General features: G+C 39.9%; 1 protein-coding gene across 1 annotated transcript in view; it reads left to right on the top strand.

The window, feature by feature from the left end:
• The window catches only part of Arhgap12 (Rho GTPase activating protein 12), a 104,489-nt gene that overhangs the window by 33,059 nt on the left and 51,745 nt on the right, over positions 1-19,685 (top strand). The window lies entirely within an intron of this gene.

Raw genomic sequence — 19,685 nt, 5'->3', positions numbered from 1 at the left:
TCTCCCTCTCAGTTCTCTCTCTGTCGTTCTCTCTCTGTCGTTCTCTCTCTGTAATTCTGATGATATGAATGAATGTTGGGTCATTTGCTACAGTTTCATGGGTACCTGGTATCTTCTTTCTTTTTGTTGATGGAATTGGCTAATTGTTGTTAATAGGATGATCTGGAATTTGAGGTCAGCCTGGGCTGCAGAGCCATTTTCTGTTGCAAAAAGCAAATGCTTGAAGTGAGGGTCTTCATCTTCCTGTCACTCCATTCTCAAGTTTGTAATATTTTAATTTTCCATGATTTTTAGTTCTAAAGTGTCTGTTTCTGCTTCTCTCCATATGTGTATCATTCCAGTTAGCCTTTTGTTCCTTTGCTAATGCACCACTATCAAAAGTAACTTGGGAAAGAAAGTGTTTGTTTTTTTGTTTTTTTCCTTTATCATCAAGGAACTCAAAGCAGGAGTTTGAAGCAGAAACCATAGGGGAAGGAGGACTGCCTGGCTTGTTTCCTCTGGCTTGCTCAACTACCCTTATACAACCCATGCCTATCTGACTAGAGATGGATGACATTGCTCATAGTGAGCTGGGCCCTCCTACACCAATTAGGAATTAAGAGAATGCCCCACTGATATGTCCATAAGTTAATTTTAATGGAGGCAGTTCCTCAGTCAAGGGTCTCTTTTCCTGGGTATGTCAAGTGGTCATACATGTATTTACTTTTTAAAATTTTTATTTTGTTTTGCAAAACTGGGGATCAAACCCAGGGCCTTGCAGATGCTAGGCAAATAATTTTGTCAGTGAGCAACATCCTCAACCCTTCTGAGTTAGCTGCCTTACTCTGACAACAAACGTTTCCTTACTACTACTGGGTGAAGGAGGTAGTTTTGACGGCTGTGCCCTGACTGATACCTGTCTGGTTTTGACATGACATGACATTTGGCCCTGAGGCTTTCATTATTGCCGATGATAATAAGAGTTCTGCTCTCCACAAGGCCTTCTCTGACACTGGTCTAGCAAGGAGTGGGAGGAGCTCCTCTTGTCAAATTGGAAAGGACTTGGCTCTGTGTGTGTGTGCGTGTGCGTGTGCGTGTGTGTGTGTGTGTGTGTGTGTGTCTGTGTGTGGTGGGCTAGATGCCTTGTTACTGACCTGCAGTGGTTATTCTGGTTCTTTCCTCTGCCTTTCTGACATTAGTCTGGCAGTGGTTAGGGTACTTTGTGATGGCCTGGTGAGTGCAGAAGTCTATTTAGATATTATTGGTAAGGTGGGGTGAGGCAGAGTTGTTGTTGTTGTTGTTGTTTCCTCTCCTCCTTTATGGCATTTGTCTGGAGCAGAGTGTTTATATATGAAAACTTTCATTGAGCTAGAATGTCTCTTTTTTTTGGTCTCTGCCTGATAGGGCAGGGGTTTGTTTGAGGGACTTTTTGGTCTTATTATGCCTTTTGGTATTGCTGACTTCTTCCTTTCCAATCTTTAATGTAGGAAACCAAAAGTAAATGAATAATACTCACTTTTTCTATATCACTGTTCTGATTTTCTGCCAGAGAATTTGTGGATCTGTGTCATATATTAATTTCAGAATTTAGAGTTGTACCTAATGGGAAATAGGAAAAAAATAACATTTATTCTTTCTGAAATTGGAAATGGTTGTCTTGTTTTAAATAAAAATTTTAAATCTTTCTTTTAAGGACTTATCTTTATGTGTGTGTGTGTGTGTGTGGGCATGTCTGTGGAGGCCACAAGAGGGTATTGTATCTCCCTGGAGTTGTAGCCTCCTGAGTGGCACTAGGAACCAAGCAAGAGTCCCTTGAAAAGGAGCAAGCACTTATGACCCTTAAATGCTGAGCCATTTCTCTAGTCTTTTTGATCTTTTAACCTAGCTTATTCCTGGCTTCTGTAGTCCATCTTTCATGGCAAGCTTCCATTCTACAGTGGTTTCCCTCTGCTGTGCTTATCATAGTTGTGATTGCTTTCTCTTCTACCACTGATTTTTAATCCTCAGATCAAACTTGGTTATCTGAGTGTATAAGGTGCTTAGTGTAGTATCTGGTATACCTATTGTTTAGCAGATGTGCTAAACCATGAACACAAGCTAAAAGGAAAAGTTAGAGACCTAGATGCATGCTCTTTGTTTCTACTTGGAAAACAGTAATTAGGAGAAATGTTATTTCCTTATGTTATTTATTGTGTGGATGTGCCACAGTACAAATGTGGAGATCACAGGACAACTTGTAGTAATTGGTATTTTTTTCCACCATGTGGATTCTTGGGATGGAACCCTGGTTGTTAGATCTTGTGCAAGTGCCTTTAGTGACAAAGCCATCTTGTCTACCTGATAAAACACAGCCTTTAAAGAACATTGATTGTAGAAACTCCAAAATTTGAATGAAAACATAATCATAAAATTCATACTGCAAGGAATAGCTCAGTAGTACAGTGGGTGTCTAACATATGCAAGGCCTTCATCACTGCCATTGAATCGCAAAAGTCAAGGTGGTGAGACCTAATTGGATAGCCCCCACAGCAACACTCACAGAGACAGATACACTATGTGTATTGTCTTCCATAGGTTTAAGTCTTTTCAAAGTTCATACTGTTGGAAGAAATGAAGATGAAACTTGAAAATCAAAACAGAAGATAAGAGAGGTCCTGGTGGTATATAAGAAGCAGGAGAAGTCCCTGCAAATTCAGATCTGGCCTGGTCTATATGTGAGTTCAGCTAGAACACTATAGAGAAGAACTTGTCAAATAATGGTAAAAAATTCATACTTTAGTCCCCATGTCCTCTCCCCACCAACTAATACTTGAATTGTTTTTTTTTTAATTTTTATTAGATATTTTCTTCATTTACATTTCAAATGCTATCCCAAAAGTCCCCTATACACTCCCCCCACCCTGCTCCCCTACCCACCCACTCCCACTACTTGGCCCTGGCCTTCCCCTGTACTGGGGCATATAATCTTTGCAAGACCAAGGGGCCTCTCTTCCCAATAATGGCTGACTAGGCCATCTGCTACATATGCAGCTAGAGACATGAGCTCTGGGGGTACTGGTTAGTTCATATTGTTGTTCCACCTATAGGTTGCAGACCCCTTCAGCTCCTTGGGTACTTTCTCTAGCTCCTCCATTGGGGGCCCTGTGTTCCATTCAATAGATGACTGTGAGCATCCACTTCTGTATTTTCCAGACACTGGCATAGCTTCACAAGAGACAGCTATATCAGGGTCCTGTCAGCAAAATCTTGCTGGCATATGCAATAGTGTCCGCGTTTGGTGGCTGATTATGGGATGGACCCCTGAGTGGGCCAGTCTCTGGATGGTCCATCCTTTCTTCTTAGCTCCAAACTTTATCTCTGTAACTCCTTCCATGGGTATTTTGTTCCCTGTTCTAGGGGGGGAATGAAGTATCCACGCGTTGGTCTTCCTTTTTCTTATGTTTTGCAAATTGTATCTTGGGTATTCTACGTTTCTGGGCTAATATCCACTTATCAGTGAGTGCAATACTTGAATTGTTTAATCAGTCTTTCCAGTCTTAAGCATTAAAGTAGACTTTACCAGGAGGCTGACAAAATACCAGGAGAAATAATGATTGACAAAGTCCTATTAGGAAGAAGACTGAAATATTATAAATCTAAGAATGAGATTGTCTTTTTTTTTTTCAAAGTTTCATTCCAGAAGTCTGTAAAAACTATTTTACAAGTAGAATTTTAGTTTAAAATGAATGAGGAATGTGATTTTTCAAGATAGTTGCATTTTTTAAAAATTAATGTTAAATCCTTTTGTTTTAGTGCTTTAAAGAGGTTTTTCCTAAATCTGTGTTCCCTGTATCAGCATTTCTCAGCCAGTAGGTTGTGACCCCTTTCAAGGTGTGTGTGTGTGTGTGTGTGTGTGTGTGTGTGTGAGAGAGAGAGAGAGAGAGAGAGAGAGAGAGAGAGAGAGAGAGAGAGAATGAGAATATGAGAATGACCTTTTCACAGGGGTGGCCTAAGTTCATTGGAAAACACAGATATTTACATTATGATTCCTAACAATAGCAAAGTTGCAGTTATGAAGTAACATGAAGTAACAGAGAAAATAATGTTATGGTTGGGAATCACCACAACTTAAAGAACTGTGTTAAAGGGTCGCAGCATTAGGAAGATTCAGAACTTCTTTGCTCTAGATGGTGTTAATCCAAAATCAGGTGTATATTAGGCTTTTGCAACAACAGCAGATTGTCTCCTTTCATCCCAATCCTTGTTCTCTGCTGATGTTTTTCTTAGGTCCTTCCCACCAGGCTACTGGGGTGAGTGGAGGCTCTTAGCTTTCCCAAAGCTTAGTGAGATGCAGCTTGACACTTGCCTGACCTTACACAAACTTCCTACTTAGTGATGCTTTTATTGCTTAGAACTGGTCCAAAGTTAGGAGACTTAGCTTTAGGGAAAGGACTACTACAGCACTACTCTATAGCACCCTTGTAGCAATCTGTGCTTATTTGGTGAATTTGTTTGAAGACCTAAACCTGGTATTGAAAAGGTGATTTTTGCTGCTGTTATTGTTGTTAAATTATGCTGTTTAACTTCTAATTGTCATACGTAGGAAGCAACCTGTTTGTAGATTGCAGTTGTCTCTTAGCACAAGTGTAACTACTGTTTAGTTTTCTTTCTTTTAAATTTAAGATAGAATGGTGTTTGAATTTGGATATGGTAGATGTAGGCTTTGTATGTCATACTGTTTTGATATATGACTTTAGACAAACCATTTAATCTCCATTCCTCAAATTTTTCACTTTTAGAAATGAAACTCAGAATTGTGGCTAGGTGTAAACAGGCTCCAGTGTGTGTGTAAAATAACCTGTGAGTCTGGCACAGGACGGAACCACATGGCATAATGTTATTTCTGTTTACTGTTTGGAGGCAATGTGTACACATTATGATATTAGAGATTGCAATGACAGCACAAATGAGTGTAAAGGTGTCATAGCACTGTTTTTCTATAATTTTAAGGGATTACTGGGTTTTAAAATATTTATGAATCTCTCATATCGATTTAGAAAGATGTACTTGAGTGCAAAAGTGAGCTAACACTTATACCCTTAGTTATGGTTGGTAAATTCTGTTGCGTTATGTACTATTTTCATAGAGAAACTGAGGTCAGATCACTTAAAAAAGGTGATGGCAGAGTCCAGGCCAACTGATGTTGTACTCTTCAGTGGCTTGCAGGGTAAGGCCATCCCCTTGCCTAGATTATATTAAATCATATTTACTGTGTATGGCTCTTTAAAAGGTAGAAATAATTAGTTTGATACAGCTGAGCATATGAGTTGTATTTTTAGAAAGTAAAACTAGAACTGATTTTAAATTTAATTTTTGTTTTAAAAAACCCATACATGTGTGTGTATGTATGTGTGTGTGTGTGTGTGTGTGTGTGTGTGTGTCTGTGTCTGTCTGTCTGTGTGTTGGGGTGTGACTAGGATGAATACCCACGTATCATGGCACACATGGAAGGCAGAGGACAACTTGGAGGAATTGGTTCTCTCCTTCTATCGTGTGAATCCTGGGGACCATAGAAGTGGCCTTACCCACTAGGCCACCATTCTGGTCATCATAGTATTAGCTTTAAATAACAAAAGAGAATATTCACAGTAAGAATAGAAGTATATGAAACTGATGATAATTGTATTAGTTCTTTAATGATGCCTGCCTATATGAAAGCAAAAGTATTAATGTTCAGTGTGGATAAGGAGTAACCAAAAAGCTGTTTTTAGTATTTTCTTCATTAATTTTTCCATTGTTCTCTAACTGCACCTCTGAATTAATGTGATTGGCATTTTAATTTTGTTTCATTGTCTCTAATACCCCTTGCTTTGTTCATAGAAAAGATTAATGGGGAGGCAAGTGAGATGGAAGAAAAGACCCATAATAATCTCAGAAGGATATTGGTGACTTCTCTGTAGGAAAGAACTGGTTCTATTCACATTGAATCTCACTTGGGTGGTACTTTAGTGAAATTTGAGAGTAACAAAGTAAAAAATGCTTCTTTTGTTGTTCATTTGACTGATTTTGGTTTATAAACCAACTTAAGTGAGATTAAGCAAACCATATTTCGACAAAAGTGTGTTTTCCTCTCTGAGTAACATCCTGGAGATGTCATCTTGTGTTTTTGCTTCTTACTGTAGCCAGCCATCTTCTCCTCAAGTCTTTGTACTTAATTAAAACAGGAAAGAAAAGTAATTCTTAGATTTTTTTAAAAACGTGTGTGTATGTGTGTGTGTGTGTACTTTTTAAAAAGATTTATTTATAATTTATATGAGTATACTGTAGCTGTCTTCAGACACACCAGAAGAGGGCATCAGATCCCATTACAGATGGTTGCGAGCCACCATGTGGTTGCTGGGAATTGAACTCAGGACCTCTGGAAGAGCAGTCAGTGCTCTTAACTACTGAGCCATCTTTCCAGCCCAATTCTTAGATTTTTATTTGGTTGTGTATTCAGAACATCAGAAGACTTGAAACATCATGAAAATTGTGTGAAACATCATGAAATTACTTAGGAAATTTCACATTTATACCACATTACTGTAGTTTCAAGGTATCCAGGGACCCAGATTAAAGTGATCTGGACAAAGTAATTACAGAGTTTAAAAAAAAAAAAAAAAAAAAGCAAGACTAAGAAAATTGAGGCTTAGGTGAGTAGGTGGAAGAATGTTTGGGAGTAGAATAAGACAGGCTTGAAAGTTACATTTGAATCTCCATGGAAGAAGAAGCTGACTCAGCTGAAGGAGTGATCTTGTTCCTTTGGCAACACCGCTGCTGCAAGGAGATTGGGGATTACAACCAGGGTCTTGCCCTAAGAACCTGTTTGTACTAGAACACAAACACTACAGCCAGCCCCCCTGAAGCAAGCAAGCAAACAACCAAACAAAACAAAACAAAACAAAACAAAACAAAAAACCCTTTATATGGAGATAGCTCTTCTAAGACTTCTTCCTCACTTGCTTGTGACCTTTTTAAAGATCTAGCACAGAGCTGTGGATTGTCCTCTGCTGAGTGTGTGTGTGTGTGTGTGTGTGTGTGTGTTGTGTTGTGCTCTTTCACCCCTAAGGTTTTGTTAGCTCACAGTCTCTTCTGCCTCTACACATTGTGTCAGTTGTCCCATTTTTATCTTTCTTCAACATTTTCCCTTCTGTCCCTTTCCCTTTTTTGGAGAAGGGATCTCACAGGATAACCCTTGTTGGCTTTGAACCTGTGATCATTTGCCTCAAGTGCTGGGATTACAGGTGTTCACTATGTCCCGTTCATTATCTCTTTGCTGAGACAGATTGGTCTCTGCTTTATCCTTCTTCTAAATTGTACTTGCCTCCTTTTCCTTAGGATTTCTAGAAATAGTTGGTATTTTAAAAAATTTGTTTGCTCCCCCACATTCTATTTTTATATTTGTGCAATGGTCAGAATGCTTACTAAGTACTAGAAACTCATTCACAAGTTGTTTAGGTAAAAGAATTTCCTGGTTTCTGAAAGTGAATTACAGAATGGGTTTATTCACTTAGCATTAGGAGGATTGTAGCAGGAGGATATATACTGTGAGTGGTCTCCAGGCTCTGAGCCATGGTTGTCTACCCATGATGTTGTCATTCTTCCAAATAGGTTTTGTCTCATGACATAGTGGCAAGTTACCAGCAACTGCCAGGTTTTTCTGTTCAACCATCTGGTTTTCTTTCTTTAGTTCTAATTGAGCAAACCTTGGAAGAGTCTGGCTTGGCTTGACTTGAGACAATGCTTGTACTGTTTTTAATGGCCAGGGGTTTGACTTAACATCCTGGTGTGTGATTGAAGCTGATCCAAACTGCATAGCTAGAATTTGAGAAAGAATTCCTCCAAAAAAGTTGTAGATAGGCTGTTTGCAGAATAAGAAAGAGGTGCCAGGCGTACAAAGTAATATTGCCTGCACATCCTAGTCTCGCACATTATATTCACTCTGTGCCAGAATGGCCATCCATATCCAACTGCTGTCAAGGCCAGGGGAGAGTGTAAGCAGGAAGCAAAATTCCCAAGCATACTCTGGTTCTCCTAGGAGGTTTTGAAGATATAAGTTTTTAAGTGATATAATGTGAGGAGAATAAAATAATATAATCTCTTTGAATGAATTTGTGCATGTCTGATTCTCCAAGTTATAAATTTCTTGATGTCAAAGATTTTGTCATTTTGATAGTATTATGGAAAATATTGTACAGTGAAAAGCAACACTCAATTAAAAAACAAACAAACACCCTACCCATAGGGCTGAGGAAGTAGCTCAGTTGGTAAAATTTGTGTCATGACCATGAGGACCTGAGTCATGTGGTGGTACGTTTGAAACCTCAGCACTAGGGAGTAGAGGCAGGCAGAGTCCAGAGGCCAGCTGGCCAGCACCAGGCCAATGGAAGACTTTTTCCAAAACACACCACCATACACAGTGAAAGACCTGAGCAATGACATCTGAGTTCTTCCCTCGCCTCCACATACGGGCATACATGTGTGCATATACATACCTACATATACAAACATGCAGATACATAAACATACAAAACACCTTAGTATGGTTTGTGTAAAGTTGACAGTGAATAAACTTGTGATAGCTTTATGTGCTGACTCAGCTCGTCTACACTGCCCACATATTTTGGTCCATTATTCTAGAAGTTTCTGTGAAGATGTCTCTTACATGAGAATAGTCTGTAAATCTAGTTTTTTGAGTAAACCATATTGACCTCCTTAATGTTTGGGCAACATCCAGTTTTGAATGCTTGGGTAGAGCAAAGGCTGATCTGGGCAAGAAGGAGTTCTTGGAACTGTGATCACCCTTACACTAAATGACAGATCTTCCCTGGTCTCATCCTGCTAGCAGTCCCGCAGATTTTGGATCTGCTAAGCTTTTGGTCATGTGAGCCAATTCCCTAAAAGAAATCCCCTTCCCTGTTGTGTATGTAACATTTATATACACATACTCTCTCCATTGGGTATGTTTCTCTAGAAACTGCCTAATAAGCAGAGTATAGCTGCTGCACACACCGTTAGGTTTTTGCCACCACAATTAGGTACTCAAGAAATGACTGACGTTCACATGTAGAGTCCTCTGCAGACACTTGGTATCCTGGTTGATTATGGACCATGTTACTCTGGCAGACTAGAGGAACACTCTCATGGGTATGAGGGCTGCATGGTAGTATGTTAGCAGTGCCATCAGAACAGTGCCAGTTTGGGAAGAGGACAAATAACTAGAGGAAGGGGTGTGGGAAAGGTAGCTGTGCAAAAACAACATGTGCTTATAATAGCGCAGTTATTTGCTATATGTTGAGTTACATCTAACATTCAGAATATAGAATCAATATATTCATTATGTCTTAGCATTCTTAGATAACTTACAAAATGATGACAAAAATTTCCTTCACATTCTGATAGATTGCATTAGTCATTGCTTAAGACTACAATTTAAACAGTCTAAGATGCTATATTTAAAAGTTGTTAAAGTCACAGTGTCAGCTAGCATTTGAGAAATCTCTCATGCGAACATGCATGTGGAATTAAAGAATAGGGATTGATAGTGAAGCTGTCAATGTCTGATTGTAAGAGTCATCCAGAAGTGTTACATCCAGTGTTCAGTGTTATCCAGTTGCCTTTTTCTTATCTAGGTGGCTGATGAATCAGCAGAAGAGAACCTCATGGATATATAGAATACCTTCTACAGTTCTGCAGTAAAGCCAGACAGATGGTGGAACTTGAATGATCACTTAGATAATGTAATCACAGTGCATCCAACACTTCAAGTCTGAGTGTTGAAAAGTAATGAGTGTAACCTGCTGTTTAGGAACTGACTTCTAGCCCTGCGGTGGTGGCGCATGCCTTTAATCCCAGCACTTGGGAGGCAGGGGCAGGCGGACTTCTGAGTTCGAGGCCAGCCTGGTCTACAGAGTGAGTTCCAGGACAGCCAGGACTACACAGAGAAACCCTGTCTCGAAAAACCAAAATTAAAAAAAAAAAGGAACTGACTTCTGACTGAGAGTAGTTGGGGTCTCTGGCAGGAATGCTGTACGGCACTTGACTTTTGAAACTTTGTCAACTATGCTTGAATACCAATTATCCATTCTGTTTTTTTTTTTTTTTTTTTTTTTTTTTTTTTGTCTCATATAACAGCAGAGTTTAGTGACTTGAAGACTTGAAGTTGTTGGAAGCTGGATGTAGTGGTCCAAGTTTGTAATCCCAGAACTTGAGAAGCTGAGGCATTCTGATCATTGCTGTCAGAGGCATGGGCTACATACTGAGTACTAGCCCAGTCAGTGCTGTATAGCAAAACCTTGTCTCCCACTTCCCTCCAATTAGCCTCCAAAGCAAAGCAAGCAAACAAAATTATAAAAGGCTTGAGTTCAGACACAGCGGGGCAGCATGGTTCTGAAGCAGACACTGAGCATCTTGAGTTGGTGGCTTCTAATCTGTTTGGAGGAAGGATTCTTTGGGAGCCAGCCACTTTATTCATAGAATGTCAGTTTTACCTGATAGGATGACTGAAAAATCTGATTATTTATAACAGCATATTTGACATTTTCTCAGAAATAAAATGTAACTTCCACTTCAAAGAAAACAGCTCATTTTTGTTAAAATTATAAAATTCAAGCTTTTGAATGGAAAAGTAGAATTTCATTTTATTTTTGAGACAAGGTCTTATTTTGTGGTTCCAGCTATACTGGAAGTTGATCAGGCTAACCTCAAATTCACAGTGATCTGCTTTCCTCTGCCTCCCAAATACTGGGATTTGGTGTACAACACCATGCCTAGCAGAAAGTAGAAAAAAATTTAAAAGATTTGTGTATGTGTCCTGTGCAGTTACCTGTGATCCAGATCTTATATCCCCTGGAGTTACAGGCACTTTGAGCCCCCAACAAACGTGCTATAGATGTACTGAACTTGGGTTCTCTGGAGGAGGAATAAGCACTCTTACCTGCTGAGCTGTCTCCAGTCTGAAAATAGAGTGTTAAAAATTTATATTTGCTGCTATATTTGTAAAGCTTTTCTGATGAAAAAGTGTGATTTTGTTGTTGTTTTGTTTGTTTTTTGAGACAGGGTTTCTCTGTAACAGTCTTGGCTGTACTGGAACTCACTCTAGACCAGGCTGGCCTTGAACTCACAGATATCTACCTTCCTCTGTGCTAGTGCTGGGATTAAATTTGTGAGCCACCACTGCCTGGCTTTACTTGTTTTTGATAGTGAAGTTTCAGCACTTTGAAGATAAGCATAGTTGAGTGGATATGTAATGACAAGTGTGGGTTTTAATGCAACTAGGTAGATACTTAATTTTTATGGTTTTAGATTCCAGCAATCCTTAAGAAACCAAGAATGCTCACAATTCTATGAAATGGCAAATAAGATTCCTTTCTCTTACCCACTTTCATGAGAATATAAGGCTATTATTTTTTTAAACAATTTTTATTAGATATTTTCTTCATTTACATTTCAAGTGCTATCCCAAAAGTCTCCTATACACTCCCCTCTGCCCTGCTCCCTAACCTACCCACTTCCACTTTCTGGCCCTGGCATTCCCCTGTACCGGGGCATATAATCTTTGCAAGACCAAGGGCCTCTCTTCCCAATGATGGCCGACTAGGCCATCTTCTGCTACATATGCAGCTAGAGACACGAGCTCTTGGGGTACTGGTTAGTTCATACTGTTGTACCTCCTATAGGGTTGCAGACCCCTTCAGCTCCTTGGGTACTTTCTCTAGCTCCTCCATTGGGGGCTCCGTGTTCCATCCAATAGCTGACTGTGAGCATCCACTTCTGTGTTTGCCAGGCACTGGCATAGCCTTATAAGAGACAGCGATATCAGGGTCCTGTCAGCAAAATCTTGCTGGTGTATGCAATAGTGTCTGGGTTTGGTGGCTGATTATGGGATGGATCCCTGGGTGGGGCAATCACTAGATGATCCTTCCTTCTGTATCAGCTCCAAACTTTGTCTCTGTAACTCCTTCTGTGGGTATTTTGTTCCCCATTCTAAGGAGGAACGAAGTATCCCCACTTTGGTCTTCCTCCTTCTTGATTTTCTTGTGTTTTGCAAATTGTATCTTGGGTATTCTACATTTCTGGGCTAATATCCACATATCAGTGAGTGCATATCATGTGAGTTCTTTTGAGATTGGGTTATTTCACTCAGGATGATTTCCTCCAGATCCATCCATTTGCCTAAGAATTTCATAAATTCATTGTTTTTAATAGCTAAGTAGTACTCCATTGTGTAAATGTACCCCTTTTCTGTATCCATTCCTCTGTTGAGGGACATCTGGGTTCTTTCCAGCTTCTGGCTACTATAAATAAGGCTGCTATGAACATAGTGAAACATGTGTCCTTATTACCAGTTGGGACATCTTCTGGGTATATGCCCAGGAGACTTATTGCTGGATCTTCCGGTAGTACTATGTTCTATTTTCTGAGGAACTACCAGACTGATTTCCAGAGTGGTTATACAAGCTTGCAATCCCACCAGCAATGGAGGAGTGTTCCTCTTTCTCCATATCCTCGCCAGCATCTGCTGTCATCTGAGTTTTTGATCTTAGCCATTCTGACTGGTATGAGGTGGAAGCTCAGGGTTGTTTTGATTTGCATTTCCCTGATGATCAAGGATGTTGAGCATTTTTTCAGGTGCTTCTCAGCCATTCGATATTCCTCAGTTGAGAATTCTTTGTTTAGCTCTGTACCCCATTTTTTAATGGGGTTATTTGATTTTCTGGAGTCCAGATTCTTCAGTTCTTTGTATAAATTTGATATTAGTCCCCTATCAGGTTTAGGATTGGTAAAAATCCTTTCCCAATTTTTTGGTGGCCTTTTTGTCTTATTGACAGTGTCTTTTGCCGTACAGAAGCTTTGCAATTTTATGAGGTTGCATTTGTTGATTCTCGATCTTACAGCATAAGCCATTGCTGTTCTGTTCTGGAATTTTCCCCCTGTGTCCATATCTTTGAGGCTTTTCCCCACTTTTTCCTTTTTTTCAGTGTCTCTGGCTTTATGTGGAGTTCTTTGATCCACTTAGACTTGCATGTTGTTGTACAAATAATATATATTCCTTTTTGTGACTGAATGAAAATGGTGTACATTCATCATATTTTTCAAAGCTGAATTGTAATTTACCATACATTTATCATATTCTCTTTATCCATTTTATCTATTACTGGACACTGGTTAATTAATTGGCTATTAATTAATTGGCTAGTGTGACTGATATTAAACATGAGAGTGAAAATGTTTCTTCAACTTCCTGATTTTATTTCTTTGAGTGAGTATGGAGGTGTGTTGCTGAGTCGTGGTTGAGGACTTTCCATGCAGCAGCATTCCTCTGACAGTGTGTGAGCATCTTTTTTCTCTGCCCTCTGACTAGCACTTGGTACCTGCCTGCTTATATCTCATTGTAGTTTTAATTTCTATTTGTCCAGTAATTAGTGTCATTCAGCATTCTTTGGTAAGTCCATCCACTTTTATAATGTTTCATTTTATGTTTTGAAAATTTCATACAGTGTATCTCCCAGATTACCTTTTCATTTTTGTTTTGCTGTGCAGTTTTTAGTTTTGTGTAGTCCCATACTATGAGCCCAGTCATTGCAGTGTCTTCCTGTAGTGACTCAGTTTCAAGTGTTGCATATCTCTAATACATTTTAAATTGGTTTTGTAATTGATAAGGGGTGGGCGTTCCACCCTTCTGAACTAGTTACTGGTAATCCTTGGTTACCAGTACTATCATTTTGAAGGCTTCTCTTTTCCCAGTTTATGTTCAATATTGGCGAAAGTTTATGTGCATGGAAGCATCTTTTTTTTAAAAAAAAAGATGTATTTATTATATGTGAGTACACTGTAGCTGTCTTCAGACACTCAAGAAAGAGGCATCAGATCTCATTACAGATGGTTGTGATATGAGCTGACCTGTTTGGTTGCCATGCTTACACAGAGATTATTGCTTAATTATTTGAAATATTTATTACCTATACCATGTCAGACATGTTTGACAAAGAAGAAATAAAATCCAAAATCTTTTGCTAAAAGGCAAGCTGCGCTAATGTGAGATAATGTAGTTCTAAGGTCTCTGGAGTATTCCTCTAACTATAGGAAGAGAATATGTGAGTTCTTGCATCCTTTACCTAGTGGCAAGTGTTCTCAGCACAGTATGATGAATGACTTGTGATAGTTCTCTTTGGTGGGCAGTGTAGGTAGTGATTAACAGTCTGGACTTTGGAATGCTTCTGCAACTTCCTCATGAGGAATACACGCCTGGATTTTGAGATAGTTGACAGGATAAGGAAGCAGATTGGCCTCAGAGTACATGTTTGATAACATTAACTGTTTATTGGTCTTGATCTGGCTAAAAGAAAATTCATTGAACAGAAAAATTCAAGGCTTTATGAATTTCTCTTTGAGATCTTTAAAAGAGGCTTTCTAATAATTAAGCAAACAGTTTTAAAATGTGTAGTTTCTAAGTTAGAATTCATTTGTTCATTCCTTTTTATAGTACCAGAAATTGAGCCAGGACCTAACACATGCCAGGCAAGTGCACTATCCAGAGCTTGCACCCCATCTCTTATTTTTTATTTTGTTCTGTAGTAGAGTGTTGCTAAGTTGCTGAGGCTGGCCTAGAACTTGTGATAATCCTATTGCCTCAACTTCCTGAGTAGCTGGAATTATAGGCATATACTTCCACACAGGCTGGGCTTGTTAGTTTTTAATATGCTATTACTTGTCACATTGTGTTTGATGATGAGCCTTTTGTTAGGCTTTATATTTTCTGAGAATGATAAAGTCTTACTCGGGAACTTATCTGTGCAATTTGGGAAGAGCTTGCAAAGTTTCTCAAGGGCAGACCTTGTGGCTGTTACTTCATTCTTAAATTCAAGCAGAATTGTAATAGATGTTTTTCAAAAGAGAGAGTAAAGGAAGGACAGAAGGAAGGAGGGAAGGAGTGAATGAACATAAAAATGCCACTAGTAAAATCAGAAAATCTGGACTGCTTATTTTTCCCCCCAAATAATGCATACTTAAACAGGAGCAGGAGGATTGTTTTATTTCCTAGCTGAAAAATTTATACTTTTTATAGTCTAGTATGTATGATTTTCTGAAGAATTTTTAATTGTGTTCTTATAGTTTATAACCATTTACCTTTTCTAATCACTGAATGTTGATTTTCATATTAAATTTATAGCTTTAATAAACTGTTCATCCTTCAGTAGAGTGTTACAGGCAGGATAGCATATGGAAGATGGGATACACAGAGTCTGAAGTCAGGTGGCCTAAGTTCCAAGTCTAATGGATCACTTTCCCGTTTTCTGCCCTGGATAAGTAGCTGAACTCTTCTCCACTACTTTCCCATCTGTATACTGCGGGTAATACTGGTATCTGTACAGTTTCTTGGGAACTTTCCTGTTGCTGTGATACACACCAGGTCCAAAAGCAACTTGGGGAGGACATGGTTTGTTTCTTAGACTTCCAGGTAACGTGAAGGAAGGAAGGAAGGAAGGAAGGAAGGAAGGAAGGAAGGAAGGGAGGGAGGGAGGGAGGGAGGGAGGGCAGGAAGTGAAGTAAAGAAAAGGCCATAGGCAGTACTGCTCATGAGCTTGCTCCCTATGGCTTGCTCATCCTGCTTTCTTATATACCTTTCCAGGGGTAGCACCACATACAGTGGGCTGGGCCTCCCACCCACTTCAGTTATTGAGAAAGTGTTCTATAGACTTGTCTACAGGCTGATGTGCTGAAGACAACTTCTCAGTTGAGGCTGTTCTTCCCAGCCAGCTCTAATTTATATTCATTTGACAAAAGCTAACTAGCAGTAAACAATATCAGCTCTTAAAAATGCAGTTGACAAAATAAGCTGCATAAGTTCTTTCTATATTCTTGTTTTATATGTAGATAGCCTTTTTGTAATGGGATTTAGCCATACAGGTAGTGCTGAGATATTCTGTGATATTTCTTGTTTTATTTTTTGACATTTTTTTAAAAATTAAAAATAAAGGAAAAATAGCTAAACTGTCAGGGTCCTGTTCACTCTGAACTCTCCCAGATGTCCCTGCCTCTGACTGTGTCCTCTCTTTTATCTACCATAAACTTTCTCCTGCCTTTTTCTTTTTCATTTTTCTTTTTTTCTGTTGAAAGTGAGCATATGAAATGTAAAAGTGGTTTTGTATCTGATTGATGGTATTAGCAGGGGCACTGAAGATTCGATGTTTGATGTTAAGAACTGTGAGACCCTTGTCTTAAGGATTTTTCTAATGATGTGAATGACAAGACAGTGTTGAAAATAGATTTCTACCCTCTTCCCTGTATTTCAGAAAAGTTTTTTTTGTTTTTTTTGTTTTTTTTTTGGATTTTTTTTGAGACAGGGTTTCTCTGTGTAGCTCTGGCTGTCCTGGAACTCACTCTGTAGACCAGGCTGGCCTCGAACTCAGAAATCCACCTGCCTCTGCCTCCCAAGTGCTGGGATTAAAGGCATGCGCCACCACGCCCGGCTGCTTTTTGTTTTTGTTTTTTTGTTGTTTTTTTTGTTTTTTCAGAAAAGTTTGAATCCATTAGTGAAACAGGTATTTTGTTCGTTTGTTTTTGGAATTTGCAGTCTGTTGAGTGTTGGGATTATCTGTATGCTCCACCATGCCTTGCAGGAAGCAAAAGGTTTGAACACATAATGTAAATCAAAGACTTTAAGAGAAGTGTTAGGTTTTTTTCCCCCATACATTTGTTAAAATACTTTAATGATTTTTATATTTGGAAAGGAAGAGGAAAATAAAGCATAAGCTAATTTCAGATTATTTGAATAACTCATTCATAAATTCATTATATAAGTATCTGTTTCACCAGCTGTGTATTTTGTGTTTTTAGTTTTATATTTTTGTGAGATAGGGTGAGCACTGTGTAGCTCCAGCCGGCCTCCTCCTGATGGTAACCCTCCTGTACTTACTTCCTAGGGCTGGGCTTACAATTGTGGACATAAAGCTTCAGAATAGTATTACATTTTCTTTATTTTATACATATGAGTACACCACCATTGCTATCTTCAGACACACCAGACCCCATTGCAGATGGTGTGAACCACCATGTGGTTGCTGGGAATTGAACTCAGGACCTCTGGAAGAGCAGTTGGTGCTTTTAACCACTGAGCCATCTCTCCAGCCCTACATTTTCTTTAGATGTATTTTACGTGTATGAGTGTTTTACCTGCATTTATGTGTAACATATGCCTGCTTGTAGGACCTGGGAACCTGCCTTCTCACTGAGCTTCTCCAGATCCAAGAGTCACTTTTTTTTTTTTTTTTTTAAACAGTGTTGTGAAGTTGTGAATAGATGATGCCTTAGTAAAGTGGACAGCAGCTCACTGGTGCACAGTGTGCTATTAGGACATCCCACAGAGGGAAATTATGTACGATTATTTAGGAGTGAGTGAGCTAACTTTTACATCTTAGAAAGCATAAAATAAAATATTCCAAGTAGACAGCACTTTGAGATGTCTGCACCATAAGTCCTGTTGCTGTGTCTTGTTGCTGATTGTGTTATGGAAGGAGCTTTGAGCTTTCACTGTGGAATTCTGAAAGGCAAACTGAAAGTCAGCTGTCCTGTGAATAGGCCACCTGATAAACTTCAACAACAAGAACAACAACAACAACTACTACTACTACTTCCTCCTCCTCCTCCTTCTCCTCCTCTTCCTTTTCTTCTTCTTCTTCTTCTTCTTCTTCTTCTTCTTCTTCTTCTTCTTCTTCTTCTTCTTCTTCTTCTTCTTCTTCTTCTTCTTTAAATAGGATATTTTATTATTTACATTTCAAATGTTATTCCCTTTCCTGGTTTTACTTCCTCAAACACCCTATCCCATCCCCGTTCCCCCTGCTTTTATGAGGGTGCTCTCCAACCCACCCACCCACTCCCACCTCACCGCCCTGGCATTTCACTATACTGGGACATTGAGCCTTCACAGGACCTAGGGCCTCTCCTCCCATTACTTATGCGACTGAGCAATGGGTCCCATTACTTATGCGAAGCAATGGGTCCCTCCATGTGTACTCTTTGGTTGGTGGTTTAATCCCTGGGAGCTCTGGGGGATCTGATTGGTTGATATTGCTGCTCTTCCTATGGGGTTGCAAACCCCGTTAGCTCTTTCAGTCCTTTCTCTAATTCCTCCATTGCGGTCCCTGTGCTTAGTCCAGTGGTTGGCTGTGAACATCCACATCTGTATTTGTCAGGCCCTGGCAGAGCCTCTTCATTTATTTTCTTTAGGGATGGCATTATGCTGGTTACCTTTAGACTTTGTATCTATATTTGTATCTATAGAAAAAATATGTATAGATAGATGCCTAGTCTTCATACTCAGAAATCCCCCCACCCCCCGTGTGGTATGTTAATTCTTTAGGTAGTTTCACCGAAAGTGCAATTTATGGACAAGTTGAGAACCACTGAAATATATGAAGTTTGGTCACCTAGAAAAAAATTGAGATTCAAGTAGAAAGCAAAACAGGAAAAGTAATGGGTAGTAACAGCAGACACAGCTGAAGTCATTAGCTCAGGACAGTATGCGCCAGGCCTGTTAGGGAATATTAAAATCCAAGGTTAACATGGCTGAACAATCCCTTTTTTTTTTCTTGAATTTTTTTATTAATTTATTTTTTTACACTCCATAGTTTATTCACTCCTTCGCCCCCCACCTTCCGTCCACCCTCAGACTGTTCCACATCCCATACCTCCTCCCCACACCCTGTCTCCACATGGATATTCCCACCCCATACCCCACCTGATCTCTAAACTCCCTGGGACCTCCAGTCTCTTAGGGTTAGGTGCATCATCTCTGAATGAACACAGAGCTGGCCGTCTTCTACTGTATGTGTGTTGGGGGCCTCATATCAGCTGGTATATGCTGCCTGTTTGGTCCAGTGTTTGAGAGATCTTAGGGGTCCAGATTGAGAATGCTGGTCCTCCTACAGGGTTGCACTTCTCCTCAGCTTCTTTCAGCCTTCCCTAATTCAACAACAGGGGTCAGCTGCTTCTGTCCATTGGTTGGATGCAAATATCTGCATCTGACTATTTCAGCTGCTTGCTGGGTCTTCCAGAGTGTGGTCATGCTAGGTCCCTTTTTGTGAGCGCTCCATAGCCTCAGTAATAATGTCAGGCCTTGTGACCTCCCCTTGAACTGGATCCCACTTTGGGCCTGTCACTGGACCTTCCTTTCCTCAGGCTCCTCTCTGTTTCCATCCTTGTGATTCTTTCAGACAGAAACAATTATGGGTCAGAAGTGTGACTGTGGGATGGGAACCCCATCCCTCACTTGATGCCCTGTCTTCCTGCTGGAGGTGGGGTCTATAAGTTCCCTCTCCCCACTGTCTGGCATTTCATCTAAGGTTCCTCCCTTTGAGTCCTGAGAGTCTCTGACCTCTCAGGTCTTTAGTGTATTCTGGAGAGTGCCCTCAACCTCCTATCTCCTGAGGTTACCTGTTTCTATTCTTTCTGCTACCCCCTCAGGGCTTCAGTCCTTTTTCCTCACCCAGTACCAGATCAGGTTCCCCTCTCTACCCACCCCCCCATTTTCCCACTTTCCCTCCCAGATCCCTCCTTCCCTCCCCACTTGTGATTGCTTTCTTCTCCCAAGTGGGACTGGGGCGTCCTCACTTGGGCATTTCAGCTTGTTGACCTTTTTGAGTCTGTGGACTGTATCTTGGGTATTGTGTACTTTTTTTTTTTTTTTT

This window comes from Mus pahari, chromosome 15, assembly GCF_900095145.1.
Source record: "Mus pahari chromosome 15, PAHARI_EIJ_v1.1, whole genome shotgun sequence".
In the NCBI taxonomy this organism is placed as follows: Eukaryota; Metazoa; Chordata; class Mammalia; order Rodentia; family Muridae; genus Mus; species Mus pahari.
The sequence above is the reverse complement of the archived record's forward strand: the minus strand, read 5'-3'. Positions and strand labels throughout refer to the sequence as shown.